Consider the following 22,159-nt stretch of genomic DNA (forward strand, 5'->3'; position numbering starts at 1 on the left):
TTACTCCTCACAATGTTTGAATCACAGCCCATTAAAGAGGACAAGTAGGATGGGGAGCTAGGTTTGGGTTAGCCCAGGGAGCTATCTGAGAAAAGACCAGCTCTGATCACCACACACCATCATGCAACGGTACATACCTGGGAAGAACATTTAATAGACCTCAAACACAGTTCAAAACTGACACTAGTACAAATGCAAATAGATTTCGCAGTTGCAACAAAGTGAGCTATTGCCATTTTGCATTACACAATTTGATTAATGCTTCACAAAGGGAAAAAAAACAATTACATTTACAATGTCAATAGCTCAAAATAATGTAATTGCTAGACCTATTGCATTGTAAATGCTTGTTTCAGAATCATGTCCAGTGTGCTATTGATATCCGGTGTTTGTTTGATGGGGGAATCTAGGGTGTCACTCTTGTTCTTTTTTGACTGATGCGTAATTTTCCCTTTAGTGCCAGCCATGGCTGATAGCCCTCTCCTCTCTTGTTGTAATTTGAGCCTTCCTCTCCCTTTCCGCTCTATGGTTCGTGTGTCCCCGCCTTGTTGTTTTTTTAGGGGTCTTTGTTGTCCTCTGTCTGTGGTTGGGATTGTTGTGTTGGGGGGGTTGACCAGACGCTGGCCCCGTCCTTGTATTCTGCACTTTGCCCTTGTCGACGCAACCCCTCTTGCTGTGTTGGGTTTTTGCCGCCTGAAGTCTCCTCTAGTGTTGGATTACTGCAATATTTTCACCTACTTGGCATTTGTGCGGTACCTTGTCTGAGTATGGTGGTGATCGCCTATCTTACTGATTGGTTACTAATCTTCGATGTTCTGTGTTGGGTGCGGTAGTGACTTTCTCATGTGTCTTTTTATGTCTTATGTCTTCGTTCTGAAGATCTGTGTGCCTTGTTGGGGGTGTTGGTGGTGTTGTTGTTGTTAACCTCTTGTCTTCTTGTTTCTCTTCGGCTGGCCTAATTGCCTTGTTTAGTTCTACGTTAAGCACCCCACTGAGTTACGATCTTCTTTCTCATGTGTGCGTATTCATCTCCCTCTGGTCTCTCTTCATATATTGAGATATCTTGAGATTGCGTGATTTGGCCGCCCCTTGTTTATTGCTTTCTCGGCGATTAATTTCTGTTGTTTCCCATTTTGTGCTTATTGTACCATGTGCATATGCCAGCGACTGGGGCTTAGAGGTAGTTCACTCCCCCTAAGTTTGCGTGTCTCTAGCTTTGGTCAACCCTTCCGGATGTGTACCGACAACTGTGGCTGTGTTTCAGGTTTGGCCGACGCTTTTCCCCGTCTCTCTCCTTTGGGTTTTTTCATAGTCATAGTCGTTAATTCTGTATTGTCTTTCTCCCCCACTTTATTAAAACCTCTTTGGTATTGCTGTACTGTATTGATGTACGGCGCTATGGGCGCTTCCTTATATTGCACTCGACATCAATCCTTTTTTCCATGTCCTGGTGCGCTGCTTTATGTGCCACTGTTACTGCCTTTCGCTCTGTAATGGCGGCCCGTACTGGCAATTTTAGTTTCACTTTTGCCTCTTCGGTTGTTGCCCGGTACCTAGCGCTGCCGGTGGGGTTCGCTGTTTTCAGACGCGCTCGCACGCGCTTGTGTACGTTTCAAATTTGTTTGTTGCACTCCCCGCGGCCCCTCTTCTCGTGTCCTTCCTCCCCCGAAGTCTCCCTCGAAGTCTTACTCCAATTATTACGTTTCCAGTCCGGGTTGTTTACCAATCGAACCTAAGATGGTAGCCCCCTTCTTTGGTTTCAGTTTTGTTCCGTAACTGACCGAGTGTCTCCCCCACTAGAGTCGCCTCCTATGGCTTCTGTTGCCCCGGTGGTCTCCGCAGGAAGCTCCCAGCACTAACCTTAGGTGTGCTAGCTGCTGGGTCCTTCGGTGTTCGTTACTGGGCACAGGCAACAGCATTAGTTACGGCAGCGGTGGGGGTTTCACTTTCTGGGCGCCATCTTGGTTTCTTCTTCTCCACACCGGGAGCTCCCCTTTGCAGTAATTTCCTCCTTTCACTATTGGTGTTGAGTTCTCGCGCCCGGGTCACTTTCCTCCTTAGCCTTTCCGACGTCTTTTGGTGTAGTTCTTTCCCCCTAGCGATCAGCTCTTATGCGTTCTTTTGGTTGCTCGCTCCCAGGTTCGGCGGAGCGCTGGATTCAGGCATCTACACCCATTGCCGTCCAAGCCACGCCCCTTACCTTTTAAACAATTCGGTAGAATATTTTATTTTCCAGGAACAGAATGTATATTGTCTAGCAATAACTTTTTTTTTATTTGTGGACGAGAAATAAGGTGCGAAAGAATGAACGTACCAACAATAAAGGACTAGCCCTTTATTCTATACCAAGTATGACATTTTGCATGTTTATGTTAAAGCTGTGCATAGTGTTGCTTTCAAAGTCCAAGCAGTCTACATGCGTGAAGGAGAAAATAAACATTCTTGGAATGTAGAGTGAGTGTCTGCTCCCAAACATTTAACCGATTTTTAATGCAGGTATCGCACTGGCATACTAGGTAGCATGTCTTAGTTTCTCATAAATGTACATTTCAGGAAGTCACATATGTGACACAACACAGTGCGCACCTACTATTTCTATTTCATAAAAGATGCTCTAGTGTTATGAACAGGGTGCAACTACCAGCGAAAGACACAGACAGAACAGACATTACAAAGCCAACACATGGTACTCTTGATAGAGCAGGAATGTTTAGCTTGAAAATCTAATGACACGAGCTGATAATTTGCCTAAACACTACTGTGAAAACACATTGTAGAGTAACACGCAAGGACAATGTGCCTCTGTTAAACTAATGATAGCATGTGAGAACACTTATAGCGCAGCTTGTTTTAAAAAAAAAGACTGCAAGAGAAATGGTACAAAACGCACTAAGCTTTCATTTCTATCCAACCTCCATTACTAGGCCCAGACTAGGCCTCTTCCTCTTTCTACCTTTCTTTAATTTTCTTTCTTAAATAAATCAATTGCTTTATAAAATGCTGCACTCACATTTGACTTGCTTTAACTTGTCATCATTGTAAAATGTGCTGTCTTTTCAAATGTATTTCTTCTATTCTAAGCCACATGTTCTTATCATATTTAGAACGTTTTTTGTCTACCACATATTCACAATGCTGAATAATGACCTCTATATTAAAACAATAATGCTTACCTGAAGACGTGAATCTCATGACTTAACCATAGAATTTCAACAAAAATGTTTCTGCCTTTAGAGTAGTTCATTGTTATGTAGTGGAACACTGTATAGCAAACAGTTTAGACATTGCCGAAGTTCTCAAGGGAACCCAACCTAGGCATATGAAGGTTTATTAACCAATTGATAGTTTTAGAAAGTACCTCATCGACTGGTCCAGGCCATTCTTCAGCACCCATCCCAATTTCCCTTAGCACTTTTCACCCTATTCATTGTGAGCTACTGCTGGCGGTGATTTCTGTCACCTACTACTTTGTGGGTGTCTATTTTCTTTAACAGTTATGGTTATTGCTGTGACTATTTTCTTACCTTACTTTTGAATGGTTGTTACTGTGACTGTTTGCTGATGCTGTTTGAGAGCAAAGACTTAGACACGTTTCTAGAACTACTCTTTATGAGAAGTTCATTTTTTAAATCTTAAGTATAAAAGTTCAATATGGTTGTTTATTTTCCATGACCTATGACTTTACCACAACTCTGCATATTTTTTCCATTGCACTTATCAAACTAAATCTAATTTTCATTTGTAAACTATAAAATAAACATTTTTTATTGCAGTGTTTGTCGTTTAACCCCCATCTCCTTACACAGTGAGAAAAACAATAACATCAATGATCATACGTAGCATAGGATCACATTCTAAAAACCACATATTGACATTTTTGTGGCTGGACTGTACAAAAACCATTCCATTGTATGCCTACCAAATAAATGAAAAACAGAGAAAAAGCTGAAAAAAAGACCATTTATACCCACAGAATGCAAATTTCTTAGTATGAATCAGTATGAAACCCTATTAAACTCTATCAATCTCTATAGGATCTATAATCCCATGTTAACCCTCCACTGCATCATGAACTTTGTTGTTCTACAATCCAGTCAATGAGGGGAGCCCATATTCATTACTCTTTCGCTCCTGGCTTTCCTCCCCTTTCTGAGAGTATAACAATAGTTCTAGATTATAAATTGACAGGAGTTGCGCAAACCATTACAAAAAAGAGGGTGGAGATTGATCTAGCCCAGACAGATGCTATGCATAAATGGAATACTGCCATAGAAACATAAAGACCTGGGCAACTCTTCCCTGGGAATACCCAAAAGAATGAGCTGGGAAGTAAAGATTATTTTGAGTGTCAGACTTTTCTTGAGGAAATTACTTATCACCTCTAACACAGGACAGCCCCCAAACATGGGTACTAGGTCTGTCCCAAAACATTGGCATCTTGGACACCTAGTACCTGTGTCACCCTCCCATTTACCAAACTTCCCGGGGGCACAGTATAGGTAAAAAATGGTTTTATAATGTTGCGCCGCTAAATTGGCTTACAATAATATAGAATGGCCTGGTTCCAGTGATTCCAGAAAGAGCTTTCAGTGGCCCTCAGCTTACCTTGCCATTTCAGAGATTGTTTCTCCACATCATCCTTAGAGAGATAATTTAGAACCCCATATGCCTGACCAATTGTATATTTTTTCCTCTCACCAACAGATCCATGAACTCTATTCTAGAGAACCCCTGAGAGCCCCCTCCCTTCTTAATTGAGAAATCTCGAACCTGCAGATATTTTAATAAGTCCTTTTGACTAAGCTCAAACTTTGACCTTGATTCCCCGAAGGTGATAAAACCCAGTTCATTCTAGAAGTCCCTAAGCCTGCACAGACCCTTGATTTTCTATCCAAACATGTCAGAATACCAGAAGATACCCAGGAGACAGGGATTGTCATATACTGGAGTGTACACATTATATTGGCCCAACCCAAGTATCCTTAGCAATGAGTCATAGATTTTATAGGCTCCCAGCATGGTCTTGAACCTTGTTTTTTAAATAGCTGGGTTCTGTCTGCCATTGTAGACATCCTCTCACCTCTGCGCCAAGAAGCAATTCAAGGAAATTCCTTCCATTCCATAAACTGTTCCATCCACCTTTTCGATCAAGGTGACCACATATTGCAATGCCGAAGCCCAGTGATACATTTAAATTTTGGACAGCCCACCCCCCTTTCTTTGGGAAGAGTCAAAAACTTGAGGGCTCTACTGGTTTTAGAGTAGCCACAGATAAATCTATTTACCATTTCTTCATCAATTTAAAACAGTGATTCCCAAATTCAAGTAGTATGGCCCGGAAAAAATATAACACTTTGAGCAGAAACATCATTTTGACATTACTCCTGCCGATTATAGTTAAATGCAGATTATCCATCCTCGAGAAGTCTTTACTCGCATTTTCAATCATAGCAGATAAGTTATTATCCACTATTTGGCAATCTTGGCGGAGATACTAACCCCCAGGTATACCGCCTTTCCAACCACTCGCATTCCAGTGAACTGTAAATTGCTGTTAATAACCGACTGGTTTTTTATCCCCATTTAATGAGTACCCCGAGAACCTCCACAAGTTATCAGTGTCATTTTCAATTTCATTGAAAGCCATTGCTTGATCTTGGGTCACAATGTCTATATTGTCAGCATAAGCCAACACTTGTGTGTCTCACCCGTGATACCACATTGGTGGGATACCAATTTTATTCCCCAGTTTAAATATTATAGGATCTCTATATAAGGCAATAATAATATAGAACATGTACACCCTTGTAACATGTTGAATCAGTATTTGTTCAGAGTACCCTCCCATTAATGCTATTTTAACTTGGGGTTCCAATATAACGCTTTTACTGATTTAATGTACTTAGGCCCTATACCAAACCTGCTCATTACAACCCATAAATATTGCCAGGACACCCTATTAAAAGCTATTTCAGCATCTAATAAAATCAATGCCATCGGGTCTTCTGCAACTGACGAGGCATCTAATATGGTGATTACTCATCGTATGTGATCAACTGTCCCCTTTCCTGGAATAAAGCAGTGTTGCCTAGGGGAGACAACCTTACCAACTGTAAATGATAGCCAGCTAGCTAGTACTTTTGAACATATTTTAGCATCACTGTTCATCAACTTAATAGGGCTATATGACCCTGGGTCTTGGAGGGTTTTTTATTTTTGGAAAGTCTACTATATTCGTGGTTGCCCACGATGCTGAGAGAGTCGCCTTTATAAATACCAACAAACAGATCCATCAGGAATGCCCCAATTGAGTGAAAATGACTTTATAAAACTCTTTTTTTTTTAATAGATTTTTATTTGATTTCACCGAGAGTCAGAATAATCAATAGAGACACTTGTACATACAAAATTGCTCCAGTCTGCTTTAAAAATTGAGATGAGATAATATACATGAGAGTTCAAAGTTAGTTAATACATTAGTTCAAGATGAATCAAATTAGCTTATGACTGACTATGACCAATGGCTTTGAGACCGAATTCTCCCCATTTTATTAATTGATCGAGGTCCCCGTGCTTTAGCGATGGAAGATTCACATTTGTATATTTGACAGAGAACAGTCCAAAATTCCGACACCTTAGGAGGTATGGGGTCAATCCATGCATTGGCAACACAGAGACGAGCACTAACATTTATAATCAGCATTAATGCTCTCAGATTTGGAGTCAAACCATCCTTAGCTCCCACTATAATTTCCTTATCCCACCACTTGGTTTGAATCCCAGTATGCACTGTAACCAGATCAGATACACTATCCCAATACTCTTTGTGCTCAGGACATTTAACACACATGTGTACTACATCTGCTGCATTTAGCTAACACTTGGGGCAATATGAGCGTTCTGTGATGTTAACTGTATTCCATTTCGAAATATACTCTGGCGTATAATATAACATACAGATTGTTTTAAGATGTTGAAATTTTAGATTAGTCGAGCTAATTGACTGGTCTAAAACGGTTAATGCATCCTTTAGCTCAGCCATCGTAACTACGGTCATCAAGCGTTGGATCTGTTTTAAAGCAAGTTAAGGGCTATCATCGGAGACACAAAGCATATACTTTTAATAAATTGTACTAATACTGACCATCTTTGCTTCCTGTTCTGAGCAATAAAAAGTGAGAAGGTCAGTCGTATGCACATTACTCCTATATTTAAGATTGTTAAAGACAGAATCCATCACCTGCAGATATTTAAAAAAGTGTTGTTGCAGGAGCCCACATTTCTGAAAACCAAGCCCATCAAACAACTGCCCTAAGTTGACTATGCCTGCCTGGCCCCAAAGTTGCCCAATACTGTCATGGAATATATTGGGCAAAATAGGGTTGCCCCAGAGCAGGACCAGCGAATGGACCATAGGTAATAACATTCTTGTACACATTTCTCACCAAATTTGAGCTATGTCCCTTACCACTTTGAACCTTACCTGCTAAAAATAATTGGGGTCTATTGATTTAATTTTAAAAAATGGGAATCAATACCTAAAGCTAATTGATACCCATATTCTATCGAATCAACCTTGTAACCCACCAATAGACTTCAAATGTGACCAGTGAATGATGTCCAAAAAAAAATAAAAAATCTGGTAGCCTAATTCCACTCTGTACATAAGGTAGCTTCATCAAGCGAATAGCACCCCTTGGTCTCTTATATCCCCATTTAAAGCTACTGATTACACCGTCCAGATATTAAAAAAAAAAGAATCTGGAACACGAAGGGGTATTGCATGAAACAGATAAAAAAATGTTTGCAGTATATTCATTTTCACAATATTACACCTACCGAGAATGCTCAGCTGGAGTTTATACCATTGACGAAATTGCCTTATGACTTTTTTCAGAAGAGTTTCATAATTTAGGGGAATGATCCTCTCCATACGACTACACAGACATATGCCGAGATAAGTAGCAACCTCCGCCATTCCTGTCAGAGGGTCTTGTGGCTTAAATGTTTAAAAACCTGCTTCTTAGAGAGGTTCAACTTATAGCCAGAAAAGAGGCCGAACTGTTCAGCTTCCTTGGCTTTAAAATCCAGTGCGTCCGTTGGATTGCTAGAGAACACTGCAACATCATCAGCATATGCCATTATTTTTAAATTAATTCCATTCAATCGGACAGGTTGTATACCTTTGTTCTGATTCCAGTGTCTTATGTAGGGCTCGATGTACAATGCAAACAACAGGGGGGAAAGTGGACAGTCCTGTCGTGTGCCCCGAATGATTGAGAAAGATGAAGACGAATGGCCAGCGACCATTACCTTAGCTACAGGATCTTTATAAAGCCTTTGAACAAGAGTGATTAATTGTTTGCCTATTCCACATTTATCCATGATCAACCAAAATGCATCCCAGGTAATGCAGTTAAAGGCCTTCTCCGCGTCCAACATAATCATACCAATCCAGTCCTTAGACTTACCAGCCACATCAAATTCCGCAATTACAGTATTAATATGGACCGTAGTGTCCCTACCGGGGATAAACCCATGCTGTTGCTATGAGACCACATTGTGTGTGACTGAAGCGAGGCATCGGGCTAAAATCTTAGAGAAGGCCTTTGTATCCACATTAATTAAGGAAATCGGACAATAAGAACCCTGCTCTTCAGGAGGTTTGTCTTTATGAGAAAGACGACTATATTAGTGCTCCTCTAAGATGATGGAGCTGCCTCTCCGTTACTAATAGCAGTAACCAAATAAAAAAATTCAGGTGCCAAAATATCTACAAAGATTTTATAGAACTCTTGTGGTATCCACCACTGCTTTCCCTGAGGATAGTGAGTTTATAGCTATAACCACCTCATCCAAGGTTATCCCCCATCAAGAGCCTGTTGCTGTTGGAAGTTTCATTGAAGCAAACCACATTCTTGCAAGTACTTATTCGTAGTTTGACTATCGATACTGTTGGGTCCCTGATATAGTTTTTGATAGAATATGGCAATTTGCCCCATAATTGAATGAGGATTCATGTACATTCCACCACTTTCCCCTCTGAACTGGTGGATAGTATTATTAGATTTTTTATCAGAGATCTGATGCTCCAATAGGCGCGGTAAATACACAATGGATGGAGGGTCTAAGGGAATTTAAAGACCAGCACGGGCAAATCCCCAAATACCAGAACTAGAACAACACAAGAGCCCGTGGGTCTGAGAAGATCTACCTAACAATAAAATCTAGAAACCAGTTTGCATACCCCAGTAGAGGATCCTATCTACAAGGACCAAGTCCCATCACCCACCGAGGTGGCATGCTTCATCATCTGGGACCTCCCGTTAACCACACCTGGTGTGGTTAAAGAGCTACTACTCCTTTAATTACTTAAAAAAGGAGGAGCTCAGGGATGTTTTTAACTATCCAACAGGGGGGGGAAAACACTACCCAAATGGAAGGAAGCTGCCTATGGTGTGGTGAAATAAAGTGCAGTGTGTGAAAAATGTGAGTTAAAATTGATTACCACGGGACAACTGTTTTATTAAATATCCAGTGATATCAACAGTAAAAAGACGCAGAAATAATAGAGTAAGACGTGTACACCAAACAATACGGAACACGTACTCTGAATGTAGGTCTACATGTTTCAGCCAACTAGCGTCTCTGAGAGATGACCGTGGCTTTCTTCAGGACCAAAGTAATACACTACTGCAATGTGATAAAGTGCGCAAAAGGATAAAAAAAGGGAACGATACAACCAACAGTGGTACCTGCTTGTCATTAATCTACGGCACCATCTGGGGGTATTCAGGTCACCCGTCAAGAGATCGGGGAACGTCCCACACTCCTGGTCACAACTCAGGGCGTGAGGCAACGCTCTGTCCGTCGCTACCCCGGGCCTCCTTCCTGGATGTGCACATCCAGGAAGGAGGCCCGGGGTAGCGACGGACAGAGCGTTGCCTCACGCCCTGAGTTGTGACCAGGAGTGTGGGACGTTCCCCGATCTCTTGACGGGTGACCTGAATACCCCCAGATGGTGCCGTAGATCAATGACAAGCATGTACCACTGTTGGTTGTATCGTTCCCTTTTTTTATCCTTTTGCACACTTTATCACATTGCAGTAGTGTATTACTTTGGTCCTGAAGAAAGCCACGGTCATCTCTCAGAGACGCTAGTTGGCTGAAACATGTAGACCTACACTCAGAGTACGTGTTCCGTATTGTTTGGTGTACACGTCTTACTCTATTATTTCTGCGTCTTTTTACTGTTGATATCACTGGATATTTAATAAAACAGTTGTCCCGTGGTAATCAATTTTAACTCACATTTTTCACACACTGCACTTTATTTCACCACACCATAGGCAGCTTCCTTCCATTTGGGTAGTGTTTCCCCCCCCCCCCCTGTTGGATAGTTAAAAACATCCCTGAATTAAAGGAGTAGTAGCTCTTTAACCACACCAGGTGTGGTTAACGAGAGGTCCCAGATGATGAAGCATGCCACCTCGGTGGGTGATGGGACTTGGTCCTTGTAGATAGGATCCTCTACTGGGGTATGCAAACTGGTTTCTAGATTTCATTGTTAGGTAGATCTTCTCAGACCCACGGGCTCTTGTGTTGTTCTAGCTCCAATAGGCGCCCCATCTTTTCCCTGTACTCATATTGAAAAGCCCTATTTTTCTGGAAAATAGCAGCCACCTTTTCCTTCAGCCCCCTGCTAAGCATTTGACGTTTCTCTATAAATTTGAGAAACAATGACTGCTGCTGTATATCTTTTTCAAGGATTGCCTGTGCATGATCTTTTTCCAAATGCAGACATTTCTGCCGACCTTGAGATTCCTTCAATAGTCTACTCCTGTTCTGAGCCAGGATGAACCGAAGCGTCACCCCCTGTACAAATGCTTTCATACAGTCCCATACTATTGGAAATAAAGCAGTGTTCTTATTCTTTAAAAAATATTCTAGAAGTAATTGTTTCATATACACCCGATATTCCATAGAGGCCAATAGTTTCCGGGGAAAGGTAAATGGTCGCTGGTCCTTCCCTCCCTCCCCTAGTCTGGGCTGCATATTAAATACGATGGGATAATGATCTGAAGTAATCTTAGGACAGATCTCGATTGATGCTGCTTCCAAAATCTGCCCCTGGACCAACATCAGATCAATAAGAGAGTATGGTCTATGAGGTGCCGAAAAATAGGTATAACTGGGATCCCGAGGGTTCAGGGTTCTCCAGGCATCAACCAGACAGTGAAGTCTAATTAGTTCCATGATAGATGCACGTGTTTTAGGCATTCGGAATCTAGCTTGCTGATTAGTTGTGTCTATGCTGTAATCCAACACACAGTTAAAATCCCCCATTATGACCAACTTCCCTCCCCCCATTCCAACAGTTCCAAGTTTAATTAATCAAAGACTGCTGGGTCATCTGAGTTAGGGCCATATATTTCACATATAGTGTAAATCTGCCCATCAATATCCAGCTGAACTATAGCCCGTCTACCCCTGCTATCAGAGAAGGATCGCAAAGTCTTAGCAGCCAATTTCTTTGCTTTCATAATACCCACCCCATCTAGACACTGTTTGAGTTGTACATACGAGTAATTCATACCCCAGTTGCTCCAATACTTGTCGCTCCTTAAATGCCAAATGTGTGCCAGTAACCCCGACATTTTGTAGCCTATTTGCTGCTAGTTCCTCTCGAATAAGCTGTCGCTTCCTCGCCTGATTTATGCCTGCCACATTCCAACACAATAATTTAATACTAGTCATTACCTGGCCACCAGCATCAGTTAGAACTGCCTTGCCACCATCTCAGACTCCCAACCTCCTCCCTCTTGACATTATATACTGAACACAATTTCAGATTATTCTGACTCCTATGACTATCCCACTCCTTACTTTGCTTCACTGTGATACCAACCAATTTGTCAACCCAACCCCCTCACCCCCCTGACACCGCCCTGATCCATCCCAACCCATCCTGTGCCTATAGGAGGAAATCACGCACCCCCTAATGCTGTCAGCTTGTATCACAGCACACAAGGAGCACTGAGCACTGAATAGACCGCTCCCCTATGATCACAGAACCACCCCTGGCCCCTACCACTTCATGCCTCTCTGAACACAATCCAATCACCCCTTTACCTAATAGTGCACCCCATCCCATTCATATCTCTGCTTCTAATATTAATTAAACAGATATCCAAAATCTTTAACTAGAAAACTATAAAGTCTATTGAGTCCCTTGTCTCCATTGAGTGAGAGCTCATGAAGCTTCCAGTTCCATAAGAAATATCTGGGACCGTCCATTATGGATGATCTTCAATTGTGCTGGCTCCTGTAAGAACACCTGTGCCTCAGCAGCTTTGAATGGATCTAATAGCTGGAGCAGCTTCCAGCGCCTACCCATTGTTGTCTTGCAAACATCTGATCGAGAGTAGAAAGAGAAGGAATCAGCTGACAGTGAAGCTGCTGGGTGTGCTTTAAAATAGATCACCTGTCACAAGAGTAAATTCCCAAAATAAATAAGTATGGGGTGAGGATGAGAAGGCCTGTAGTTCACAGCTTGCTTAGAATTCAATGGCAGCCTATGTGCTCATTGAATTTGGGAATCCATATGCCAGTCTCCAGATCCAGGAGAGCTTTCTGTAATAGACTGACCACAAAGGCCTGAGTGCTATTGCCCTCTTTACCCTCCAGCATTCCAAATCGTCTAAGATTATTCCGACGTTGTCTGTTCTCCAGATCCTCAACCCTATGTGAAACATACTCTAGTTGGTGTTCATGCTCTGTGATTGCCTTGGTAGTAGCTGTGCCAAATTCCAAGACCTTTGCAACTCGTTGCTGGAGCTCAGTGACTTCTGCAGCTAAGCTGGTCATCTTGCTAGTGGCTTCTGTGAGAGCATGCTGCATATTTTTATTATCTTCTTTAACCTGAGCATAGTTTTCAAGGGCCTCACCTCTTTGCCTCTGTTAAAGCTCACAATGGATGACAAAGAAGGCTTGGTTGCCTCCTTATGTCCTCCCTCGTCTGTAGATTCAGAATTGCCAGGTTGAGTGCATTGGTATGATGAGCAGCTTGAAGACTCCTGGGGGCTATCAGTCACATTGGTAATAGAGCTGATGTCCATACCAGATTGTGCTACATTCTCTGCAGGTGACCAATGAGAAGGTGTGGGGCAACCACCTTTAGACAGCCTTAAAATCAACGACTTTACTTCTCCTTTAGAAGTCACCCACTTCTACAGGGGGCTCTCCCGTGTCACAGATCTTGGGGATCTAGAATCAACCAGCTGAGATTTCAATCCGGCTTGGCGCACTCTCCCAGTTTTAACCTGCCTTTTATAAATAAACCCATTTTTCCCAGCAGTCTCCCCCTCTCATGAGGAATTTCCAGCGGGGGTTCCACCATGGGGGTTGCGACAATATCTCAGGACCAGCCATCCCCTCCATCAGCGACAATGTCTCCCCCTCCAGGCTCTTACTGGCAGGCTAAATCCTCTGCATCACGTCTGGCCCCATACGACCATAGATAATGCTATATCCACTGGTGTTTCCATGCACCACTGCATGTTCTCTGAGTTCTCTGGGTTCTGGCCTGTTGCTATTTTTGCATTTAATCCAAGTCACTTTGCTTGCATTGGCCGAGGCAGTGAGCCGTCTGTCCCAGTCAAAGACAACCCGGCAGAGACCACGACAAAGGGGTTCAGTTCCTTCTCCATCCCCCCCATCATTATGCTGGGCTCAAGACAGTCATTAGCAGAGAATGGGGAACTTTTACCTTGCTGAAGGTTAGATCCCAACTGCTGGGGACTGCAATGGTGCAATGGAAGTCAGAAGCTGTTGATGTTTTTCCTTCTGAGACTGCACACATCAAAACGTCAAACAGCAAGGACTCTGTTGCTCCAGAGCTGCCCACCTGTAATAGAGCACTCGCAGAACTTGATGGAAGCACTTTCAAGATAGGACAGCCAACCCTCGAGACAAGCTTTGACTTTGACTGGCTTTTTAATTCTCCTTCTCCTTCATCTGTGCCATCCACTCTCTGTGGAGGCTCACCTGCCGTGGGGTGACGAATCCCCCGACCCCCTTGTCCACCTCAGGCAGTCAACCGTGGAGGAGGCATGCCTGGCTCCAGACTTTCCTCCTGTCACTCTACCGACCGACTGCAGGTGGGGCTGTTATGCATGCTGCAGACACCGCGGCAGCAAACACAATTGCGATGAAGGAGAACAACCACTCCACTCTGACCTCCAGCCACCGCACACTGAGCCAACACCATGACCTTGCCCCCTGGACCATCGAGCACACAATCACCATCTGCCAGGATGCCAAGATCACACGGTGAGCGCCGAATATTGAAGGCGGAGGGAGGCCGAGATCATTGCAGGAGCGGACTCAGCATGTATCTCCTCAGCGCAGGTTCAGCCCGCCATCTTTCTTCCTTCAACCCGCCCAACTTTAGAAAACACAATAGGAATCTTATCAGTACCCACTGCTTTCCATGACGGTAAACGTTTAATAGCCATCAGGATTTCTTAAGCTGTGATGATAGCGTCTAGTGATGCTTTATCTGTGGTACTTAATTGTAAGAAGAGGATCGCCTCCAAATACAGTAACAGCAATTTGTCTCCCTGTTCTACATTTTCATTGTAGAGATCTTAGTAGTACTCTCAAAAAATCTCCCCTCTGGCGACCTCAATTTCCTTATCTCTACCTGTAATGTTTTTTGCCGGACTCTAATAGCATGAAGATGACCCACTCATTATATTCATAGATATCCTTCTTCCAAGTGGTATACTTCAGCCTTTCTTGTAGAAAGCTCAGTGATGTCAGACTTAGCCAGTACAAAATTGTGCAGTGCTTCCTCAAACCCTACCCCGTCTAATCCTGATTTCATAAGTTTGGATTCAGCATCAACCAAGATTTCATACTATGCCGCAATTCGTTTTTTTCTTTCCTCTGCCGGTTCAGACTAAATCTCATTGTTTCTCCACACACACCTGCCTTTAACGCATCCGAGATTACACCAGGAGGGGCACCACCCCTATTTTCTTCCATGAATATCAGTACCCACCTATCCGTATGTTTGACACATTTTTCTTCGCAGTAACACACTCTTAACACACTCTCAAATGTCTAGTTCAGTTAAGCTATAGCCTTCCCATGAATTGTTATTTCTATAACCAGTGAATTATGGTCTGAGATGACCCAAGGAAATATTTTCACCTTACCATTTTGTATCAAACCATGAGTGATAAAAAAATAAACTAGGTGGGCATGTTTCCTGTACGGGGCCAAGAAGTATATGAACTCTGGATCTGAAACCATCATACTGCTTCACACATCTGTTAACGCGTGATCTCTCACCATTTGATATAAAGCTTTAAACACCCGGGGTTTGTGTCCATCAAAAAATGTATTCCAGCTTCCAAATGAACTACCCTGTAAATTAATATCAAAATTGCCGCAATCTATGATCAGGGTAGGCCATAGTGCCATTTCTTTATTCAGCCAATCAAACACCCCTGGGTCATCTAAGACCGAACAATAATCTGAACATAAAGTAATATCCCTCCTGGATAGCAACACTGAGTAATCACCTATTTCCAGAGGCTATCAGCATGTGTTTGCTGAAATCTGAGCCAATTTTTCTGTGCTAGTATGGCCCTTTCTTGTCTTTGTCCCTTGAGTTGTGAAGCCGATTACCCAACGCTTCCTGCAAATTCTTCCTTTCCCCTTCTTATGTGATTTCTGAAGACACACAATATCGGCTCTTAATATTTGCAAATCTATGACTGCTCTTTGTCTCTTAACCCTGTTAGTCAGCCCCTTAACATTTAATGTGGCTATGCAAATCTTACCCATAACAAACTATCTGCAAAATTGACCAATATAGAACCCAGCAGTTCCCAGCCTTATTATCCTACCATTTATCCATTGTATGTTTCCATAGCTTTAACAACCCCTCCAGTGTTATACATCTCTCTGTGTTGTAGTCCACTCTCCACCAAAATCCCCCCATCTCCAGGCCTCTCCCCAACCCCAAACTGCCCACTTCCTCCAGCCCCCAACCCCTCCCCCCCAACACCACCGTGAAGCAGTCAGGTCGGACATGGCCTGAATGATAGTTCATGAGGCCGCTCCGGTTCCCCTGGCCTGAAGCATTGCATCTCCGACAGAAATGCTCAGCCTGGGAGGGAGCAGCTCGTTGGGCATTCTACTAGTTGCCATCTTGCTTCGAAATCTATTTTAATGCTCCCTTAATCATGCTCTTTTCCAAAAGGACTCTTTGTGGGATCTGGTTGGTTAGGATTTTACTTAGAGTAGAATAGGGACTTAAATTCCTTTATGGAACACTGTAATATTTTTGATTGACTCTAACCATGATTTTCTTGATTAACAGAGTTATCTAATTTGATAAAAAGAGCAAAACAATATACTAAACTCTAAACAATAAATAAAGGTTTTCGAACTGATCCAAAACGCTCATCCTTGCCTGAACTAAATGATTGAATTGATGATGTTTATTGAGATGTTTTCGATTAATGCTCCATTATAAAACGGTGGCAAAGATCCATGGCAAAGAAGAAGAATTTGGTGGCGAGCTGGAGATCCCCACTGAAAGTTACGGGTTGAACTGATCTTATTAAAAGAAAAAAAATGCTTCCATGCCAGCAGTCTGCAGGGAACATTTACAACCTTAGAGCAGTCATAGTAAAGGTTTCAGGGATGGTTTGCACATTTTAAGAGCATTTGTTTTATTTACGTCTGCTGGCACTGGTCAACATCTTTACTCACTGGCTTAGACCCCCCCGTGGCGAGCATCGGGCTGAAACAGCAATGTGTGTCAGAAGTGCTCTACAAAAAGAAACCACAATTTAGGTCTACGTGAAAAAGGGTCAACATGGCATTCAACATTTCTGAAAATGGTCTAAAATGGAGGTACCCACAGAATTTATTTTCTTCATTACCTTTTGGGTAAAACTAGCCGTACTGTGAGTGAAGTAACCCAATGTGGCTATCGTGGTCAGCTTGCAATATTTGCATATGAAGCTGTTGTATTTGTCAGCCAGAGTGCAAGTCATGAGAATACATTGAGCTCATACTTACACAGCAGAGGTTCAGGAGAAGGTGTAATGACCTGGGTGCATCCATTCATACCCCGGGTTCACCTGTGCAAAGACAGACTGAATGATACTCTCATTGCTCCTTTAGACATTGTCCTGGGTCTGTCTAAGCCCTAGCAATGTCACAGGTTCTCAGAAGTCATGACTTTTTCATGTGATGAAATCAGCCATGTCCCCGCCTGAGCACAAGGCAAGTGATGCCCAGGTCTGTAACAGACTCATCATGGCTACTTTCCTAATGCTCATACTGTGGAAACCACAGATTAAGATTTAAAAAAAGAATTAGGTAGCTCATCTTTCTCACAGAGTGTTCCTGTGTCATGTAGCATTGAGCTTGAAAATCAGCCTGAGAATCCTGTATTTTCTATTTAGAAGGCTACATTTGAATGTGAAATGTGCAGCTGTCAGTTGCAAGAGTATGGGAGACCCCCAAAAGACAATATTTATTTTTCAAGAGATAAGTCCTAAATTCTAAATCGATGCATATCATTTTCTTAATTAAATTAACTCTAAAAAAGTTAGGTTGAACAAGTCTGAAACAGCTTGCTTTCTCGTTCATAATGTTTGCAACATCACACTGCCAGATGAGGAAGGGCATCGTAATTTTAAGTCTGTCCGTGATATATCCCTGCACTGGCTCCTTCCTAGTACTGGCCATAAGTAAGTCCTGTACTTGCTACACCCAACCTTGCTCAATCTCATCCCCTCCTCATCTCAACCCCTCCTCATCTCAACCTAAACCTCACCTGACTTTACCTGACCCGTATGATTATCTCCTCCCCACCATTTTTTAATCTCATATCAATATCATAATTCTTCAAATTTCACCTCAAGCTTTCTTCAAAATCAATCTGGCCATTACTTAAACCAGCATCAACTAAAACGTACCTACCTCCAGTTACAACTCAGCTTGACATTGCCTAAACCTCACCCTATTCTCACCTTAACCCGAAGCCACCTCAGCTTCACCCCTTATCATCTTAATTTAAATCTCAGTCTTAGGTAAAACTCAATTCACGTCAGCGTCACCACTCCTAAACCTTGCCTTAAGCATACCTCAGTCTCACATCAAGTAGCCTCTTCATCTAAACTCTCTACACTTAAACCTCAGAGCCATCCTTGCTATCACCCTCACTCCAATCCTACTCCATGATCACCTATACTTCCCCAACTCTACCATGCCTCATCTCCTCCTGATAGCAACTTTAAATTTACTTCAACCGCTTCTTAGCCTCACTACTTACCAAATCAGTGCATCTCAAAACATCTTCCCCTTAACTCAATTCAACCTCAATCTTGCTTCATACTCACCCTACCCCCTTCCCAGTCTCATTTCACCCTCAGCTTCAAATATACCTTAACCTCACTCCTATCTCATAATCCCTCCTCCTCACCTCAACCTCACAGCAACTTCAAACCTCTGCACTTTAACTTTAAACTCAACTTGACCATAGCTCAGTAACCAAATCAACATAACTTCAGTCACACCTTAAGCTCACTTCATCTTGCCGTCACCCTCACCTTCATCTCACCCTCCGGTTCCACAACCTCAACCTCACCTAATGTAATTTGAACTTCAAACTCAACATAGTTTATTTCTGAAACTTTTCAAACTACCTGAAAATCTCCTAAAATTCACAGTACCTTCTCCTTTCCTCAGACTCAAGATAATCATAACAAAGAGGCATATCCATAAATCTGCATCACAAAAGAGAGTGATCTAAACCCTGTTTCACGTGCTTATCAAGTGGCAGCTAGCAAATTAAATAAAGATATGCTGTGGTACACAGATTCTTACAAGTAGGATTAAAAATAGCTGATGTATGCATTCAATCAAATGCTACTTCTCATTCATAGCGTCCTTATTTCATGTATATGGAACCTCAGTCCCAACACCCTCTTCACCATTCTCTAGGTTCACATGAATATCACAGTTACAGCTAGTATGTTCTGAACGTAGAAAACACTCTAGATGCACAGATGAGAGATCCAAAACTGCCTACAGCAGTTCAGATGTGGTGTCGGAACTGGACACATTATGTTAGAAGTGTCGTCCAGGACTGGAAATAATATGCTAAAGGTTGCTCCTAGATCTTCACACAATACACTAGAGATTCAAAAGTGACAACAGGTGAACTAGAGAATGGGGCAAAATATCGCAGAACTGGTCTCCAGAACCGGGCCCATTAGTCAGAAACTGCAAACACTACACTTTATGAGGCCTTTAAAGCTAGTGGCAAATGTCCGGATAAAACATTGACAACTAGACAAATTTCTGTTGAGTCCTTCAGAACTGAACAGAGCCTTTCAGATTATGTTTCACCAGTTATGTGTACAACCATTTCTGCTGGAGCTCTTCTACACTTTGGGCACCTGCTTTGAGGCTACCTAGTATTAGAAATAATGTATGCTTAAGAAGAAGGGTAGCCTGCGCTGCTGCTGTATGTGCCATGACTGTTTTTCGACACAAGGGAAGTCCTCACTACCATTACACATGCTGTACCGTATAAATCTGTGGAAAGAAGTATGCCTGTTTGCCCTTCCTGATGCCCTTGCTGAACCTACTTATGCATCATAGGAAACATTGCAAAGTTGCTGTATTGTGCTATGATTGATCTGCTTACATAAGCAAACACTGCAAGTCCACCCCGTCCAAGTGGAACAGAGAATGGAAGGGTGGGGAGGCATGGTCAATGCTCACCTAGTAGGCTTAATCTCATTTGATTGTCCCTATGGCTCAGACACGCAGGTGGCTGAGATCGTACCTCCTCCCTATCCCTTACCAGAAAGCCCATCCCAGGGGCACCTTAAGTATGTTTTGACAGTGGGCCCTTGGAATATTGCTGGTCTTCTGCCCAAAATCGCATCCTGCGATTGGGCAGCTTTTATTGAACAGTTTGACATTCTGGTATTCCAGGAGACCTGGTCAATTGATCAGGTATACCATCCCGGGTTTTTAAATTTTTCCAAACCTGCTCAAGGGGGACGGAAAGGTAGACCCATTGGCGGTCTCACTTGTTGGGTGAGACAGCAAATGGGTTGCAGGGTCGAGGTCGCCCCTATTGATAGTTCAGATATTATGGCACTACGGTTTCGGATGGACCAAGTTCAAGATACATTGATAATTAACATCTACGCTAGAGGGCAACCAGGCGGAAGGCGCTCTGATACTGTTGCCCTCCTTGATAGTTTTCTGGATAGGCAGAGGGGTGGGTGGAACTTGCTAATAATGGGAGATTTTAATTGCACCTTCAAACCGCTTGATCTAGAGGATGGTAATTTAAGTACCGAGGAGGATTTGCTGTGGAATATCCCTTCCCTAGATTTGCGCCCAATTAAAAAATGGACAGAATCTGCTTTGCAACTTAAGGGGTTATGCCTGGAAAGGGGCGTGCGAGCAGTGAATGGGAGGTCCCGATTGGACTGGAAGGGCGCGCATACGTTTAACAATGGTATAAGGAGTAGTCGTATTGATTTTAATTTCCTTAATATTGAATCATGGCACTCCCTTCTTGACATGCTGGTCCAGGAACGCATAGAGAGTGACCATGACCCACTAATCTTGACAATCAAGGTCCCGGGCTTTTTAAATATCCATAAAAAGGTCGTAGAGGATATACTACCAGAAGTATCGCTCTCAAATGATATGAGGAGAGTAAGTTGGTCTTGGCTTATTGAGAAGGAAGGGGATCTGGATGCAATGCAGGCCCTGGTTGCCCATTCAATAACCTGTCTTCAAAGCTGTGTCTCACAGGAGGATATTAACCAAATCGTTCCCCAGGTTCATAGAGACCTGTTTTCAAAACTAAAATCATATTTTATCAAGACCAGTAAAAAGAAGGCAAAGGCAGGGGTACCAATGGCCACCTGGTACAATAAAACCTGTAGAGAGGCTTATCGTTTACTGACAAGGGCCATTAGATCCAAAGATATGGGAGAAGTTAAACATGCCAGGGCAAATTATAAAGCAACCCAATCTAAAGCTAAAAAGGAGTGGGACGATAATCGCTGGCACGACTTGCTTTTAGCCAGTAACGAGCAAAGCATGATAAAATTCTGGCAGCTAGTGAAGTGGGGGAGTGGAGGGACACCTTTTACACCTATTAACTATGTTCCGCCGGAACAGTGGGCCTCGTACTACAAGGCCCAGTTCTCGACCCCCGTTAATAACTTGGAAGATTTTAAAATCCCTTCCTTGATATCCACCCTTTTATTTACCAATTCTGAGGTTGAGACATTCCTCTCCTTAATTCCGAGAGGAAGGGCCCCAGCCCCTGACTGCATACCGGCGGATCTATTTGTCCATGATAAGGACAATTGGGTGGTTTATATCACCTATCTTGCTAACGCCACTGCTAGTGGTGCGTGCACTCCTGATACCTGGTCCGGTGCAGTTATTATCCCGGTATATAAAAAGGGGGACCGTGCACTACCTGGCAACTATAGGCCTATTAGCCTTATAGATTCCATTCAGAAAATAGTTGTCAGGTTGGTACTGTGTCGCATCCAGCTGTGGATAGAGGAATCCAAGATATCATCTCCCATGCAGGCAGGTATTCGCCCCCACACCAGCACGATCAATCAGGTGCTTAGGTTTGTGATGATTTACTGACAGGTTGTCATCCTAGGTGGGGGCACGCTATATGCGGCCTTCATTGACCTGAAGTCTGCCTTCGACTTGGTCTTTCGTAACAAAATGTGGAGAGCTTTTATGGATGTGGGGATGCCGTTGGAGCTGCTAGCAATGATTGTCAAACTGCACAACTCCAACCACGCACGGGCTCGATGGGGCACACACGGAGAAGTTACAGATAGATTTTCGGTATTAAATGGTGTGCGCCAAGGATGTGTCCTCGCTTCTACACTGTTTTCTCTATTTATTGATAGGGTGGTACAGTACTATTCCACATGCCCCACTGATGCTCCAACCTTGGGGGGGGGGCTTTAAAATCCCCCTACTCATGTTCGCGGACGACACCTTGATTCTATCCAAGACCCAAACAGGGCTACAGGTGGCCCTGTCTCGTTTTGAGGAGTTCTGT

The 22,159-nt window shown here is 43.0% G+C and overlaps 1 protein-coding gene across 4 annotated transcripts in view; it reads right to left on the reverse strand.

Moving 5' to 3' along the window:
• Nucleotides 1–22,159, reverse strand: part of SMOC2 (SPARC related modular calcium binding 2) — a 1,475,178-nt gene that overhangs the window by 1,054,363 nt on the left and 398,656 nt on the right. The window lies entirely within an intron of this gene.

This window comes from Triturus cristatus, chromosome 6 (genome assembly GCF_964204655.1).
Source record: "Triturus cristatus chromosome 6, aTriCri1.1, whole genome shotgun sequence".
In the NCBI taxonomy this organism is placed as follows: Eukaryota; Metazoa; Chordata; class Amphibia; order Caudata; family Salamandridae; genus Triturus; species Triturus cristatus.